We start from the raw sequence: 15,938 nt of genomic DNA, 5'->3' as shown, positions 1-15,938 counted from the left end.
TACCAAACAGTCACTTACAGTAGTACCTAATCTTATTGCTTTAACTATAGCATGGTCCTGTTTACAGCTTAGCACCTAAGTGCGACCTATAAAATCCAGTTTAAATCTGCATGTAATTGTTTAAAGCTTAGAAAGTTAACAAATCATTGAATAAATGTCAATAATTCATGCTTTAGCAAAATAGATGTTCCAAAAATCTAGCATTAGAAGCTTCAATGTTGTTCCATCTTTGTTACACTCAGTATCTCATTGCTGTAGCCAAACAGCTGTTTTGTTCCCCCTGGCTTGCCGTAGCCGTGCTTGATTTATGAAGTTAGATGTGTGGAGACAAGCCGAGTGGTTTTAAAATCCAGGATCATGCTGGCTACTGCCACCGTTCCTGCTTTAGCATTACCTCTGCTAGCCCCTGCCACTGGGCAACATGCGGTCTGGATTAGCTAAACTGCACACAGCGACCCAACTCGTTTTGATTAAAGCACAGTAGTTGCCACTGTGACACAGAAAGGTCAAATGGGGCCACAGAGGCAGGTGTGAAATTACTGTTTGTGGTGACCCGAGCTGACACTAGTAGAATGTAGGAGATGACTTCTGACCTCTTAGCATTGTGGTCACAGGACAGAGCTCAGGATGGACTGACTGGATCAGTGTATGACTGTAAGGAAACTTAGCTAGTTTGCCAGGAAAGCAGATCTCACAGATGCTGGCCTTGGCCATACAGAGGATGGCCTGCTAGAGTCCAAAAAGCAATATAAATATTAAAATTTTTTAAGCAAGATATGTTTGCTATGTTGTGGTAGACAGTATTATGTAACCTACTGTTATCAGACATAACAGAAGCACAAAAAAAAAACTTTTGCCACTTTTGACCCTTCTAACTATATGTTGTTGTGCAGGCTGAAGTCCATCCATCCATCCATCCATCCATATTCAAAGCCGCTTCTCCGTCAGGGTCGCGGAGGTTGAAGTCCAGCTGCAGTGCATTGTATTTTGCTATCATCTGTGATTGAAGTCCTCTTTTTCAAATGCAACATCCCTGTTTTCACATGATAAAAATAATATGTTTGAATTATTGAACGCAATAAATCTGATATAGGTTATTTTGTCGACTCCAATACAAAAGCCACATGCACAGCTTTTCAAACTGAAAAAATGTACATATAAATCATGATTAACCTCAAAATATAATGTGATTAACAGGAATTTTTCAGTTTTAATCACTTGACATTTCTCATTCATGTCAAGCAAAGAAATTGATTAATAGCACACATAAGTTCATAGAAGGTCAGATATTTTATTATAATTTGAAATTGTTGAAAAGTTATTGTTATGCACAATCTCATGTTCATAGAGACATACTGTGCTGTGCAAAAGTCAGAGAACACACTTCATATATTTATTTATTATAAATTTCTTGTCAAATTTGGTTTTCTTCAGGAGATATTTTTTGAGGAGATTGAACATAAAATACCAAATAAAATTCTAAGATACTGCATAATTTGAAATTCTATTTAACTGCAGAGCTTTAATTTTTGGGTAAATACGCATGTTCTGCTTTTTTTCTTTGATGCAAAAATTGAATAACTTGTGCTTAATAACCTTTATAAACTTGCCATTTTTTGCCATTATTACGTTGAAACAAAAGGAGAAATGCCAACAACGCACACTTGAATTTGTCAACTGACCAGTTGACTGATAATTTAGAATATGATTAAGTTGATGGGAGCTTGACTAGAAGAAACTTCCTAGATTCTTGCTAAGATGGCTACTGAGTGGTCAGGCTGGTCTGTGAGTACTATGGGGGCATATCCCCAGCCAGCACACATCCCTCTAAGGGTGCCTCCCTTTTACCCCTGGGGCAAATCCCTTAGTGCAGTCATACCACACACAAAGTTACAAACTGAAAAGTCAGCTCAACATAAAATCACAAGTCAACTTATTTCACTGCGTCCTTTGAGTTAAACCTGAAGGCAATATAATTCACACAACTCAATTTTTTAGTTTAGTTAAAGTTTTCCTAACTCGCATTTTTTTTGTTCTGCATCTCATTTAGATAAACAATATAGAATGTGTAAATATGAATTTCACTCCAACCAGGTGGCACTTCTTCCATCCCTCAATTCCAATAGGCATTTTCTGGGCTCTCAGTTCAAGACAGCTCTAGCATAACAGGAGTCAGAACCAGACAAATGTATCACTTCCATTAATTTGTTGTTCTAAAAAATAAGCAACATAACTGAGTTGAAATTCTAATGCTGTGTTCTTATATTGCCAATAGACAGATTAAGGCAATATTCCATTATTTTCAATGTAGCCATGATGGAAAATTCTGCCTCAATGTTTCATCAAGATTTAAATTTTCCCAACTTTTGCTGTCAACCACAGTGGTGGAATAAATGAATGTTGATTTTTTTTGGAAGGCATGTGTCTTTGATGAATTTCAGGCAAACCTGGTAGTACACAATAAAAAGGCTCCTGCCTTTTCCACCACAAATAAATGATGCTGCTAAAGCCCTCCACTGATGATCATCAATTTTTCACAGGTAATACTCTAACTAGCATGTCTTCATGCTACCATTGATCATGTACCACTACAGAACATAATTTTTTCAGCACAACCATGAACACATACTAAGTTTTGTACGTTCTTTGAATGCTAGATAATAAGTCTGCATAGCATGATGTTGTTTTCTCAACTTACTATTTGACTCAATATTTAACTCAACTAAGTTAAGTCAAGTTATATGGTAGAACTTGGGCTTTTGGGTTCTTCAAACTACACTGTAAAAAGTGGCTCAACAGATCAACTTACAAAAACATCATGTGGTAACAAGCAATTGAACTAGTTTTATTCAACTTGAAAAACTAAAGAAACTAGTGAATTTACTTATCACCACATAAAATAATCAAATAGATCTGATGAGTCACTTGCTACAGTGTTGGTATTTTATATGCTTTGCGTAGTAAGGCAGATTGTTTGGGACTAACTAAAAATCAAGACCAAAAATTAAGACCAATATTTTTCAAATTATTTCACTGTAAAAAAAAAAATCTGATGTTTTAACTTAAGAAAGTTAGTTACCATTCCACTTGAAATTATTAGCTAATTAAACCTCAAATTTTAAATTGACAGACTATAAACATAGATCTTCATTCTATTAACTTATTATTAGAAGTGCAATTAACTCAAAATTTTAGCTGTAATTCACTTTATTAAGTTCTTGTGTTAAAACATAACTTTTTGACAGTGTTGATTAAGTAACCAAACAATGTTGCATAGTTCAACAAATTCAAGTTGGATTTTTTTACAGCAGTCTGGATTTACCTCAGTGATCTTTAGCTTGGCTCAAATAATTACATGAAGGTTGTATACTGTGCCCAAGAAACAATACCCAAACACAGGATTTTGGCTCACCACTTGTTTTGAAATTGGTGAACACACGCAGTGCGCACACACACACACACACACACACACACACACACACACACGCACACACACACACGGACACACAGACACGCACACACACACACTGGGAGCTGTGTTAGGAATAATGATACCACCTCATGTTAGGCACTGGTGTGTAATTTAAAGCTTTGTCTGTATGATTAGTGCTGAACATGACAAACATCTCTGGAAAGAGAGAGAGAGAGAGAAAGAGGAGAGAAAGAGAGAGGGGATAATTTAGGGGAGAGAGTGGAAGTAGTAGTTTATACTGATCAGGCTGCCTTACAGTTCAGAGAAAACCAACCCCTGAGCTCATTTGTTTGGACGAGCCTGCGGCAGCAATTAAAACTACATAGGATTCAGTGCTTTTTTTTTTTTTTAATTTACTTCTTTTTACTGCTGCCTGTCTCAGCTTTACTGTATGCTCAGTCTGGACACATCTATCAGTCACATTGGCTGCGTATAAACACTCCATCAGCAACAGCCGCCGTGCATGACCACAGCCCTGTCCTTCCTACTGCTGAATCTGGCTGTGGGACAGAACATACATGCATGAAAAATGCTGAAATACAGAAGTCTTTTTTTCAGACATATACACATAGCACAGCATGTTTTAGAAAGGTAAAAACTGTTTACCTGAGCAGTGTGAATGTTTGGAGGAAAAAAAAAACACTGCATGAGATTAGAATAAGTGCAAATGAACTAAAGTGCAGTCAAATGTAATAAAGATTGCTTGTTTTAAGGATTGCAGAAGAAAATAGTTAAAATAACTGGTTGGTTGCTGGATTTTAGCCACAGCATAGATTTGTGAAATTTCATGAGCAGCACATGATTTATTTTCATGAAGGACAGATTCAATAAAATAAGTACTGGATGGTATATACTTGGATGGTATGAACTGTACATACTTGGCTTCCTGAAGCAGAGAAACTCTCACAGATACGAAGGTTTACATATCAGTTTCTTGAATTTTGCATAGTGTTGCTATTAACAATGCATATGGAATTTACAAATACAATATATCATAGTTGTGAAATATATATAAAATATATATAAAATAAGTTAAAATTTTATAATCTTCAAAAAGCTTCCCTCTGCTTAAGGGCCCTAACCTAACATATACATATGTTGCTGTTATTAGTGTAATTGAATTGCTTAGAGTAAACTGTGCCCAGGGATTGTGGGAGTTGTAGTGTAACTAACAAGTGGTTAAAAGTATATACTCTCTTCATTTGTTGTGTCCTCTAACATTACCCCTTGCCTGTGTTTTCGTGTTGAAGTAGTGATGGGCTGGGCAATTCTTGCTGCCTGTTGAATTGCCTGTTCAGAACAAAAGAGCATTCACCTATATTCGCTATGTTTTCTGTGACTTCTTCTATGCCAATGCCACAGTGGTGTCAGAACTGGGATATTAATATACTCAAACTCAACAAACTCAAAAGCAAATGATAAAGATGAGTCAGGTGAAAGATGGTAAGGGAATCAGCATGTGAGGCTCGGTGCGCATCCACCTGCCGTGCTTTCATAGTGAGGAGACCTGGGAACTGATCTCTACACAACTATAAGTGGTCACCCAACATCACAGTTGGATGGCGGTTGGCACAGACGATGCAGCTGTGCTTGGCACTAGGGGTGGGGAAACACTAGGGGTGCTTGAGGATCTGCTGCCAGAGCAAAATGATGACCTAGCAGCAAGGATCAGAGTCCTCCAGTGACACTTCAGGCAGCTGCTGGCAGCATGAATGGCCAGACAGTAGCTCCTGGAGAATCAAAGGGTAAAGGCAGTAACACCCTTGTCGGTGCCAGTGAGGAAGTGGATGATGGAGAAAATTGATGTCAGTGGAGAGGAGGGCCAGTGCTGCTGCTGTCAACCCCCATAGCACCAGACTTGAGAGGTATGTTTTAGGGTATTAAAAGGGCTATTTAGGTAGTCAACAAAGAAACATAGTACTGGACATAAACTTGGGTAACAATTTGAATTTAATCATGTCCTGAAGTTTTAAATTGCTAGGGATAAATTGACCCCAAGGATGAAATATGATAATAAATTTAAAGATAAAAGGAGAGTTCACTTGACTAAGGCCCCCCAAAATTTTGCATATTACTGTATATTCCATTTACTTTACTGAAGAAAAAAATGGATAGGTCAACTGAGCGACACAAAAATCTCTGTCATGAAATTAAAACCATTTTATGCAAATGTTTCAATGAACACTTTTAGGATTTCAAAGAGGAGGCAGAATGAGGAATGATGGATCATTTGGTCTCACATATGAGCATAGCTTATACTTCATGTTAACTTAAAGGTAGTATTACTACCTAGTAGTCATACTATCGTGTATTCATTAGCATTTTGGTCACAGGTCGGCATATACTTGTGTACTCTGACTCAGTCACTTTGCCGCAGGCTAATGAAAAAAATATACTCATTTCAGAGGAGAAAAAAAGTCATTCTTGAAAATGACCCATGCAACCCAGCACTAATGAGTATATGAAATATTTGCTAATGTGATCATTAAAAATAAAAGCTGAACTGTATTTTAACACAATTATTTCCCATGTTTAATGAGAGACTTTCCTACATGTATTTATTATATAGTCTTTAATTGTCTGGACAACGTGGTGGAATAATTAAGACAGACCACACACACATACGGAAAAGGGGATCACACAGAGGGAAATGGGCAATCACATAGGAGCGATAAACACATCAGGTTTCCAGCTTGTTAAAGTGGCAGTGCAAATTCAAAACAAACACAGGACTTCTTTTTGGCGAAGATTATTTTTGCTGACACACTCATTGGCTGCAGTGAGGCTAAATGCTTTCTGCAGACCCGCAACACAAGATGCTTTAATTGCCAATAGGTCACTCTCTTTACCATAGCTGATCAGGTCTTTGATTAGCTGCTACTGTGTGTAGAAAAGGCCAGGTAGATTTATAGTTAAATGTATATAGAGAATAGCTTATGGCATAAACAGATGTACCTCCCTTTAAATTTAGCTCAATTATTGGGAACACTTTAGTGTAGCAGTGGGGGACCCTCAGGGCCTTTAAGACCTCCAGAGAAGGCCTAAGGATTTATGGACACTAAAAAAAATATCTGCAATGTTTAGTTACTTTTTACTCAATAAAATCATGCTTGTATGTAAATGCTGCAAGCATTACATCAATGCTTTTGTTTCATTGTTACCTTTTGGATGGAAAAACACACACACACACACACACACATCATCTAAATCCTTATCCTTCTGGGTCACAGTGGGGTGCTGGAGCCTATCCCAGCTGTCATCAGGCGGAAGGCAGTGTACACCCTGGACAGGTCGCCAGTCCATTGCAGGGCAGACAGACAGATATACACATTCACACCTAGGGGCATTAAGCATGTCCTATTGGCCTGACTGCAGGTCTTTGGACTGTGGAAGGAAACCCACGCTGACATGGGAAAAACATACAAACTCCACATAGAAAGGACCCTGGTCACCCGGCTGGGAATTGAACCCAGGGTCTTACTTGCTGTGAGGCGACAGCACTACCCACTGCACCACTGTGCTTTATTGAGTTATATATAGCACCATTTCATGCTTAAATGGTTCTTTGCATGGTGAAATGGTGCTTCAGATTGATGTGTTATTTATGGTATTATGTAGAATCTTCTCAAAAATGGTTATATATAGCACCAAAAAGGGTTTTCCTATTGTAAGAAGCTTGAAACCCCATCAATCTGAAGAAACAATTCACCCAGCAAAGAATCATTTAAGCATGCAAATGGTAGTTTATTTAGAACTTAAGGTTCTAAAATAGAACTATTGCTTTTACTAAAGAACCTTTGAAGAGTAATAATTTTTAAGAGCATACATTTCTGTACATGTTCTATTTCAACCAAAATATTCTAAGGGAATCTCAACGATTGATTTATGCAGAAAAATCAGTGGGATTCCCGTTTACAGTTTCTAGCCACTGGAAAAAATGCTTGACCCTTTTGTCCTTCAGTTCACTGAAACATTACTGTTGGCACCAGCTTGTGTGGATGGCCTTTTCTCTTTCACCTATGCTAATAGATTTAGACCACCTCTACAGGCAGCAATAAAAATACATGACATGCAAGATCTCTGCAAACTATTTCTAGATCACCTTGATTATACCCAGATGGAATCTTCCACCACAAACATTTAGAACTGCAAGCGGATCCGAAGTTTCACCTCAACAACAAGGGTGCCTGGAATCCGTCAGTTCCAGAGACGCTTCCAGCCTGTCCAGCCTCCGTCCCATCACATCCCATCCATCTCCTGGCTGCACAGCAATACAGCTACGTTTTAAAGACAGCTGCCAAAGCAATGCTTCATCTAACAGACTGAGGAGATCTGCTTAGCAAAGCTGCACTTGTGCACTTCCCAATATGTGGACATCATCTTTATTTATTTTCCATGTCTGAGTGGACAGTGTGTCTCTCAAGGCCTAGCCTGTTTATCCTGTTTGGATTGTAATGAGTTCAGCAGATACAACAAAAGTGACCATCATGATAAGTTAGTTTGTCATGTGCCAGACAAACTAGCTTTTCCAATTAGACACATTAAGTCATTCCTTAAATTAGAGACTGATGGCAGCAGTTGACTTAAATATTTAATTAACTAACTTTAGGGCTGGTGCTTTGATTACATTAGTAGTAATCTACCAGATTTTTTTTTTTTTTTTAGTTTCACGATTTAATGGCAAATGCCTTACATTTTGGAATGTGACAGTTATGACCACATTTGTAGGAAAGCCAGTGAAACATTCAAGCAAATTATTTGTGAAGAAAGGATGCTTTACTTGCTGTCTCCAAAAGGTGACAACATTATCATATCTCTGCTGAAGTAGAGCATGGCTGGCTTGTCATTTCAGGTCATATTTGAGTCACAAGTCTCAGTCGGGTCAGATACTTATCGTTGCTGTCGCAAGAAAACCTTGTATGTCCATTTTTGGCATTTTTCAGTTTTTGACATAATTTGAAAGTATCTGTTACTCTTTACATTGTTTGTAAATTTTATGATGAGTGGCCTAAAAGAAATTACCCAAAATGACCTACTACCTAAAATGAAAGTGTTTGTATAAATTCAGAAAAAACACATACGCCAGTCACAACTGCATGTGTGTACATATATATATATATATACTATTTAAACAAACTATATACTATGACTATTAGGTCAAAAAAAGCTCAAAACAAAGTGTGCACTGTGCCCTGATTGGTGTTCTTGCTTTGTGCTTCTTTTGTTTTAACATGTTATGTTTTTTATGCAAACATCAGCCAACAGGAACGACAGATTTTGCATAATGTAGTGGATTAAAAAGTAAGATATTTGACTTTAAAATGTAGTGGAGTGAAAGTAAAAAGTTACCCAAAATGGAAATACTTCAGTAAAGCATAGATACATGAAAAAAATAGAAAAGTAACGAATTACATTTACTTAGTTACTGTCCTCCACTGGGAATGATTTTGTTAAGCAACATACACATTAGTTAATTGTTACTAGTTAACACATGAAATTGCAACAAAATCCTGATCATAAGTGGACAGTCAGACCGTTTACACCTGGCATTTCTGTGTGTCTTAAATATGTCTCCACTGACCACATATGATTAGATTTTGTGGCTGGAGCAAGGAGGCCAGTCACATCTACGACATCAGTCTCTCACTACACTGCGCTTGCTGTTACACAAAAATTGTCATGCATGTCCTTTTGCAATGTTGTAGATCACACAGATTGCTAGAGAGAAGAGGCAGAAAAATAAAGCTACACAGCTGCTTTCCTCTGCCGTGATGACGCAGCTGAAGGTAGTCCTAAGTTGCCGCATTCAAAGATGCATAGAGGCACTTTAACATTAATACTACAAAGATTATCTGAGCACCTCCAAAGATGGTTTGGGTGATCAGATCACATCGTGCTCTGGGACGCATTGTAAAGTGTTCATTTTTGTACTTGGTGCTGAGCACTTATGATCAGATCATCCAGGATGATAGGGGTGTGTTTGTGCCACTTTCTTGGCAAACTCGTATATCTGTGAAGGCACCATTAATGCTGAGGGGTACATACATAATTTTGAGAAACATGCTGCCATCTAGGTGAGCTCTTTTTCAGAGACATCCCTTCTTGTTTCAGCATGGCAAAGCCAAGCCACGTTTCCAACAGTGTGGCTTTGTAGCAAGAGAGCACAGGTGCTAGACTCACTTGCACCAATGTGGAGCATTATCAAGCAATATAAGACAATGGAGACCTTTGTACTGTTTTCAGTTGGCTACACTGAAATCAAAAAGGATTTGCAGATAACTGTTTTATTTTTTATTTTACACATCATTCATCACACACACACACACACACACACACACACACACACACACATATATATATATATATATATATATATATATATGCATAAAACCTCGCATCTTTGATGTTTTTCAGTTTTTAACATAATTTGAAAATGCCTACTGCTCTTTACATTGTTTATAAATTTCATGATGAATGGACCAAAAAAACGGCCCAAAATGACTTGGAAAAAAGTAAATGGTTCCATTGGCTTACATTAAATGTAAAGTAGGTTTTTTCTTTCTCCTGTAAAGTTATCGTTTTGAAGATACATGTTTTTCTTCCAACAACAGCGATATATAAGTGCATCTATTCCTCTATCAAGCCATTGATACAACGACAGCTCAACACAGTTGGAGGAGAACGCTAACTGCCAATTCTATTATGTCGGTTAGTAGATATTCATGTTTGCTAGCATCACACTGAGTGAAGGGGCGAGAGAGGTCAATCATATCATACCTACCCATATAAACCAAGGCCATTTATGCTCTCTTTGACTCACAAATAGCTGTGACATCAGTATGAATTCAACTGGAGTTAGGGTAAATGCTTAGATGTTTGTGTTACTAAAGCGTCTGAATCTGCCATTTTAAACAACCCAAAATGTATCCTTCCCCTAAATCGTATTGGTATGATCGATCTGTGTGTATTCAGCAATAGCTGGCTTGTAAATGGGTTATGAACAAAGAAAAAAAAAGGTCCTACACTTTTCAAAGGCACTTGTCCACAGTTCTTTTGCTCTGTTTGTGCGGCACTGCAGAGTCTGTGGCCAGCCGCTGGAAATGAATAACTCTTTTAATGTAGTTTACTGTTCTAGAGCTGACATGGAACCTTGCAAAACGTCAGGTGATGTTTCCTGACCTTGGTCAGACTTTCAGTAGTAAAGTTTTCTGTGATATTTACTTAAGCTCGAATGTCTGACGGAAATGTTTTCGCATTGCTAACAAAGAAAAACGGCCTGGTTTGGAAAGGCAAGCACTCGTTAATTCATAACTGGGCAGAACCAGTGAATTCTGAGGCAGGAAAATGAAAGAGTGGCTCATTATGATGACGGTGGGGAAAATTTAGTGTTCCACGTAGTGCCATCGTCTCGACATCAGGAGCTTGAGAAACGCACCCTCCTGCAAGTCGGACTACGCCACAAAAACAAACTATAACTCTGAATGCACTGCCATTAAAATTCCAGCACCTTTTTCCAACATGGGAAAATGAAAGTAGTCTTTATGTAGAATATTTCACAAAGAGATGGTTGTGCTGGGTGACAGGAGACAAGTGTTGGCAATAAAGCCTTAAGCATATCCAAGTTCAACTGCCACTAGGCCTATTTTTAGATATTGGCTACAAAACTCTATTTTTATACAAAATAAGTAATCCAGGCTTGCTCCTTGGACTGAAAACTTTAAATCTCTATAGCGGTTTCCGACAAAAATTAGGTTACATTGTAGTTCAGTGGATCAAAACAAATACTGTGTTCATTCTAAAATTCCACCTGCCATTTCAGACTGGGTGATTGAATTAGTGACCCCCTGGAAACAGTGTCAGATGGTTAATGCTCTATTTGTGTCTCAGTAGGATGCAGAGCAGAGCTTTTGGAGCACTTTGCATTTGGCCTGTTTGTGCTCCGCCCAGTTCCCTAAGGCTTGGTGGAGTGGGGAATGAATGGGCTCTTTGCAGGGGGTCACCACAGAGTTCAGGGAGACTGAGGCTCTGCAGAAACATTCTCGGGGTAAATGACAGACTTGGTATTTTGTATATATATATATATATATATATATATATATATATATATATATATATATATATACACACACACACACACACACACACACACACACACACGCACATACATATATGTATGTATGTATGTATGTGTGCGTGTGTGTGTGTATATATATATATATATATATAAAACTGGACGCTGTTGGCTGGATTTTTTCTGCCTGGTGGTCTATTTCAGTCCAGCAGTAACATTGGTGTGTTTACAAACTTTAGCAGCACCGCCATGTCTGACTTGCAAACACTGTGCATCCAAAAAGCAAAGAAACCTCCTGCATATTTTATGAAGTGATAAAAATATAGTTTATATGGATCATTTTATCAAACTGAGTCAAAGTCAGAGTTTGAACCAACTCTCACTTTAACTTGACTTTGACTTGAGACAAAAATAATTTTGCTTTGAGTGGTCCTATACCTAAATTATTGTAATAATAAACAAATGACTGAACATCCCATTCGGACTTTCACAAAATAATAATTATGCTACCAAAACTTCACCAAGTGTTTTGGTAGTGACCTTAGGCAGTGAGAATTTTAGCTAATTTTGAGCAGAACTCAGAAATGCTAGCCAGTACATTTATTTACAGTATATATATATAGTGGGGCAGGTTTATCTAAAAAATTTCAAAATTTAACTTAGGATAAACTTAAATCCATTAACATTGCTCTTTAAAGGAAAGGTGCTCGGGAAACCAAATAGCTCTTTTATAAAAACAAAATGAAAAAGATAACACAACAGCAGATTCAGAAATTACATTATAGGCAGAATAATTTAGGTAAAACAGTATAAATAGACAATTTTTTATCATCCTTAGAAATAATGAAAAATTAAGATTAAGTGACCCTTATTAGCCCTGCGATGGACTGGTGACCTGTCCAGGGTGTATCCTGCCTTCCGCCCAATGGCCATTGGGATAGGCTCCAGCACCCCCCATGACCCTGAAGGAGAAGCAGCTTAGAAAATATACGTATGTGTGACCCTTATTAGTCCCACAACAGGGAATTTTCACCTCTGCAATTTAACCCATCCATGCTGTGAAACACCACATGCACACTAGTGAACACACAATAGGAGAATTGAGCACACTTGCTCAGAGCAGTGGGCAGCACCCGTGGGGCAGTTGGGGGTTAGGTGCCTTGCTCAAGGGCACTTCAGATACGTACGTCAGCTTAGGGGATCAAACAGATGACCTTCCAGTCACAAGGCTGATTCGCTAATGGTAGCTAACTTCCAGTCCATGACTGCCCACAGTTTTATTGCAAATAGCTATAGAAAATGTAATGGCAAGACCATGGTAGCCATCTAGCTACCATTAACTAATAGAAGTTAGTTAGCTAATAGGAGCTACTTTACCACAGGTATGGGGACTCTAGAGTAATCTGCTTTACCAGAGTAAGAACTGTTGGAAAATGTCAGCTTTATACAGGGTCAACTGGGAGTTGTTTTCAGGCTGGGAGTTAACTCCTCAAACTCTAACTTTATTTCTTCTACTACACACATATATGTACACACACACACACACACACTCACACACACACAGAATCATGCAAAATAACATTTTCAAAGATCGGTGTATTTTCATCTTCTTCAGTTCTTACTGTTATTTATTCTTCATAAGCCATACTGAGATAACCAAGGTGGCTGCTTAGTGATGACATTAAAGTGAAAAGTTTTCTTAAATATGACAGTTAACATGCTACAAATAATGCTAGCTAGGTAAGTTCACATCAGCATTCCTTACTGCCCAGCTGCTCAGATATGTCCCCATCCACCTTAAGTAGATTTTCATTCTTGTCTTCTTGGTGCAAGTTTTTTGCAACTCCATCCGCTACATATAATTGCTGTACCCCAGCAATGCAAAAAAATGATAAACAGTATTGTCAGCCCATACCAGATTTTCATCAAAGAACTGAGTTTAAAAAAATCTAATCATTCCAAGGTGATGCTAGTTTCTTATTCAAGTTTCCATATGATATTAAATAGAGCAGCAGTTATAAGCTACATCAATCAAGGTGCAATATTAAGATGCTTCAATCTTCTTCTTCTTTCGGCTGCTCCCTTTAGGGGTCGCCACAGCGGATCATCTGCCTCCAGTTAAGATGCTTCAATAATAAGGATTTTTTACACATGATTTTTTTCAACAGATAGAGGTGTGTGTGTGTGTGTGTGTGTGTGTGTGTGTGTGTGTGTGTGTGTGTGTGTGTGTGTGTGTGTGTGTGTTTGAGAGAGAGTCTGTATTACTCAGTAGGGGGTTTTGACACTTGAGTGTTTTGGACATGTGAATATGAACTCTGGAGTTGAGAGCAGCAGTTTGTCTAGACATCTGCTGCTCAGTCCAGACGAAACACCAGAGGGGGCAAATTTAAACCCAGCAGCTCCCCACCAGCCAACACACTGTAGCTGCTCTTCCAGAAGCTGGGAAAAAAGAAAAAGATCCAGCTGGATTCTGCTGGAATGCCTACTGCTCGAGTCCTCCGTCAGCTCGTTGTTAGCTTATCAGCAAATATCTCTCTAATCCCACAGAAAAATCTTACCCTTCCATCCAGCTTTCCACTGTCACAAATTTCAGGGAGAAAAGGCATTGAGGTTAACACCCTATTCACCGTGAAAAACCCTTAATCATAGAGTCATCTGTCCAAACAGACAGCCTGCTCTGTCCAGCCAAGACAGAGAGAGTAGGAAAGAAAACAGAGAAATTAGAAGCAAAAGCAGAGTAAACAGCAGGATTGACCAATATGGACAAAAATAGAGATATACCATCACATTTTAACATATCATTAGACACTGATAGACAGATATTCCCAATTTTCCCATTCTTCCAATTTGTCTGATATTTTTGGTGTTCAAGTTTTGCTTCTTTGGCACTAGAGCACCAACGCTGATCTAGCTAACAGCTAATGTAATGTAATGCTCACTCATTAGAGTCAAGTTACTAAGTTACCTTGTTTGTGTGCTTGAACCCTGGTGCGATGGCTCATTAGAACAACTGTGAAAGCTGCCGTTCAAACCTTGGTGTGCAGCAAATAAGTACACAAAGGTCCCCTAAGGTGGTCACTCTCAGTCCACTTCTAAAGGCTCCCGGGTCTCATCTTCTCCTCTCTGCAAACCCTCTTTGGTATGTGATGAATTTTTGACACTATTTTGACACATGGATGTGTTTTTTTATCCATTCATGAGCTCAGATTTGATAATCACAGAATGGATAGCAGAGATGGGGATTTGATTCGCATGTTGACTTGACTCGTGACTCAATACAGACTCTAAACTTATAACTTTTCAGCCAGAGAAAAAACACAAACAAAACCAGCACCACCAAATTGAATGGGGTAGATGACAAAAACTTTAGTTTTTTACCTTACATGACTGTCTTTGCCCAAAAGGTTTGGCATGGTCAAGCATAGCCATGACTGCAATGCTGTTCTCTTGCAGCTAACAGCACCATAAGCAGCAAGACTAGGCTCAGAATCACATTAATTGAGGCGCAAATCTTTGACGTATTTTGTTTTTTTACTGTACAAAACGGACAAAAGTACATCACTTATGTGGACGAAACCAGTCCTGCGTGTTCGTTGATGCAAAATAAATGAGACGAATAGATCAGACTGAAGTGAAACAAACGGTTTTATTACAGAATTCTGGAGAGGTTACAAACAGAGAACATGCATCATGTATCTCCCAAGTAAGCTCTGACCCCTTCTCATCTGACTCCCTTCTTATAGTCGCATGACCGCTCCTTCCTTACCCAAGATATCAGTAGATTCCATCAAGCCTCCAAATGTGTGTGTTAGGCCATCTCACTAATCCACATCATAAAAGTTTAAGGATGCGCTCGAGACGTGAGTGCGTCTGCAAGGTCAGCTTAAGGTATTCCCTGTGTTTACCAACTCCCCCCATTTTCCAGACAATGGCTCTGCTTATCTGACCAGATGAACCACATGTGTGGTGTGCTAATCCCAGTGTCTACTACTATTAGCTTCGAGGTATTTCCTGTTATCTAACGTCCTTGTGTATTCCAACATTAGTCAGCACACAGCCTTATGTGCTGACTCTTAGCTCTTAGAATTGTACAATATAACCATTAAGCGTTCAATGCTAAACATAATACATCTTAAAAAGTAATATGAACAATACTAAGGCTAATAATTCCACACTTACTTTTAGCAACGTTAAGCCTGAATTATGCTGTACTATTCAATGGGAATAAACTACAAAAAAGTCAATTCATTGACTCCAAAGCATCTGGGAGTCAGGGTTGACCCTTGCTAAGGATTGTGAGAGTCAAAATCTTTGAAGTCAGCTCTTCTACTAATGACTCAACATTGTTTCAAACATAATGTCATGATTGAAATGGTATTCCCAAAGTTTGTTATT

Source organism: Pygocentrus nattereri, chromosome 14, assembly GCF_015220715.1.
Source record: "Pygocentrus nattereri isolate fPygNat1 chromosome 14, fPygNat1.pri, whole genome shotgun sequence".
NCBI classification, from domain to species: domain Eukaryota; kingdom Metazoa; phylum Chordata; class Actinopteri; order Characiformes; family Serrasalmidae; genus Pygocentrus; species Pygocentrus nattereri.
This window is presented reverse-complemented; position numbering follows the sequence as displayed.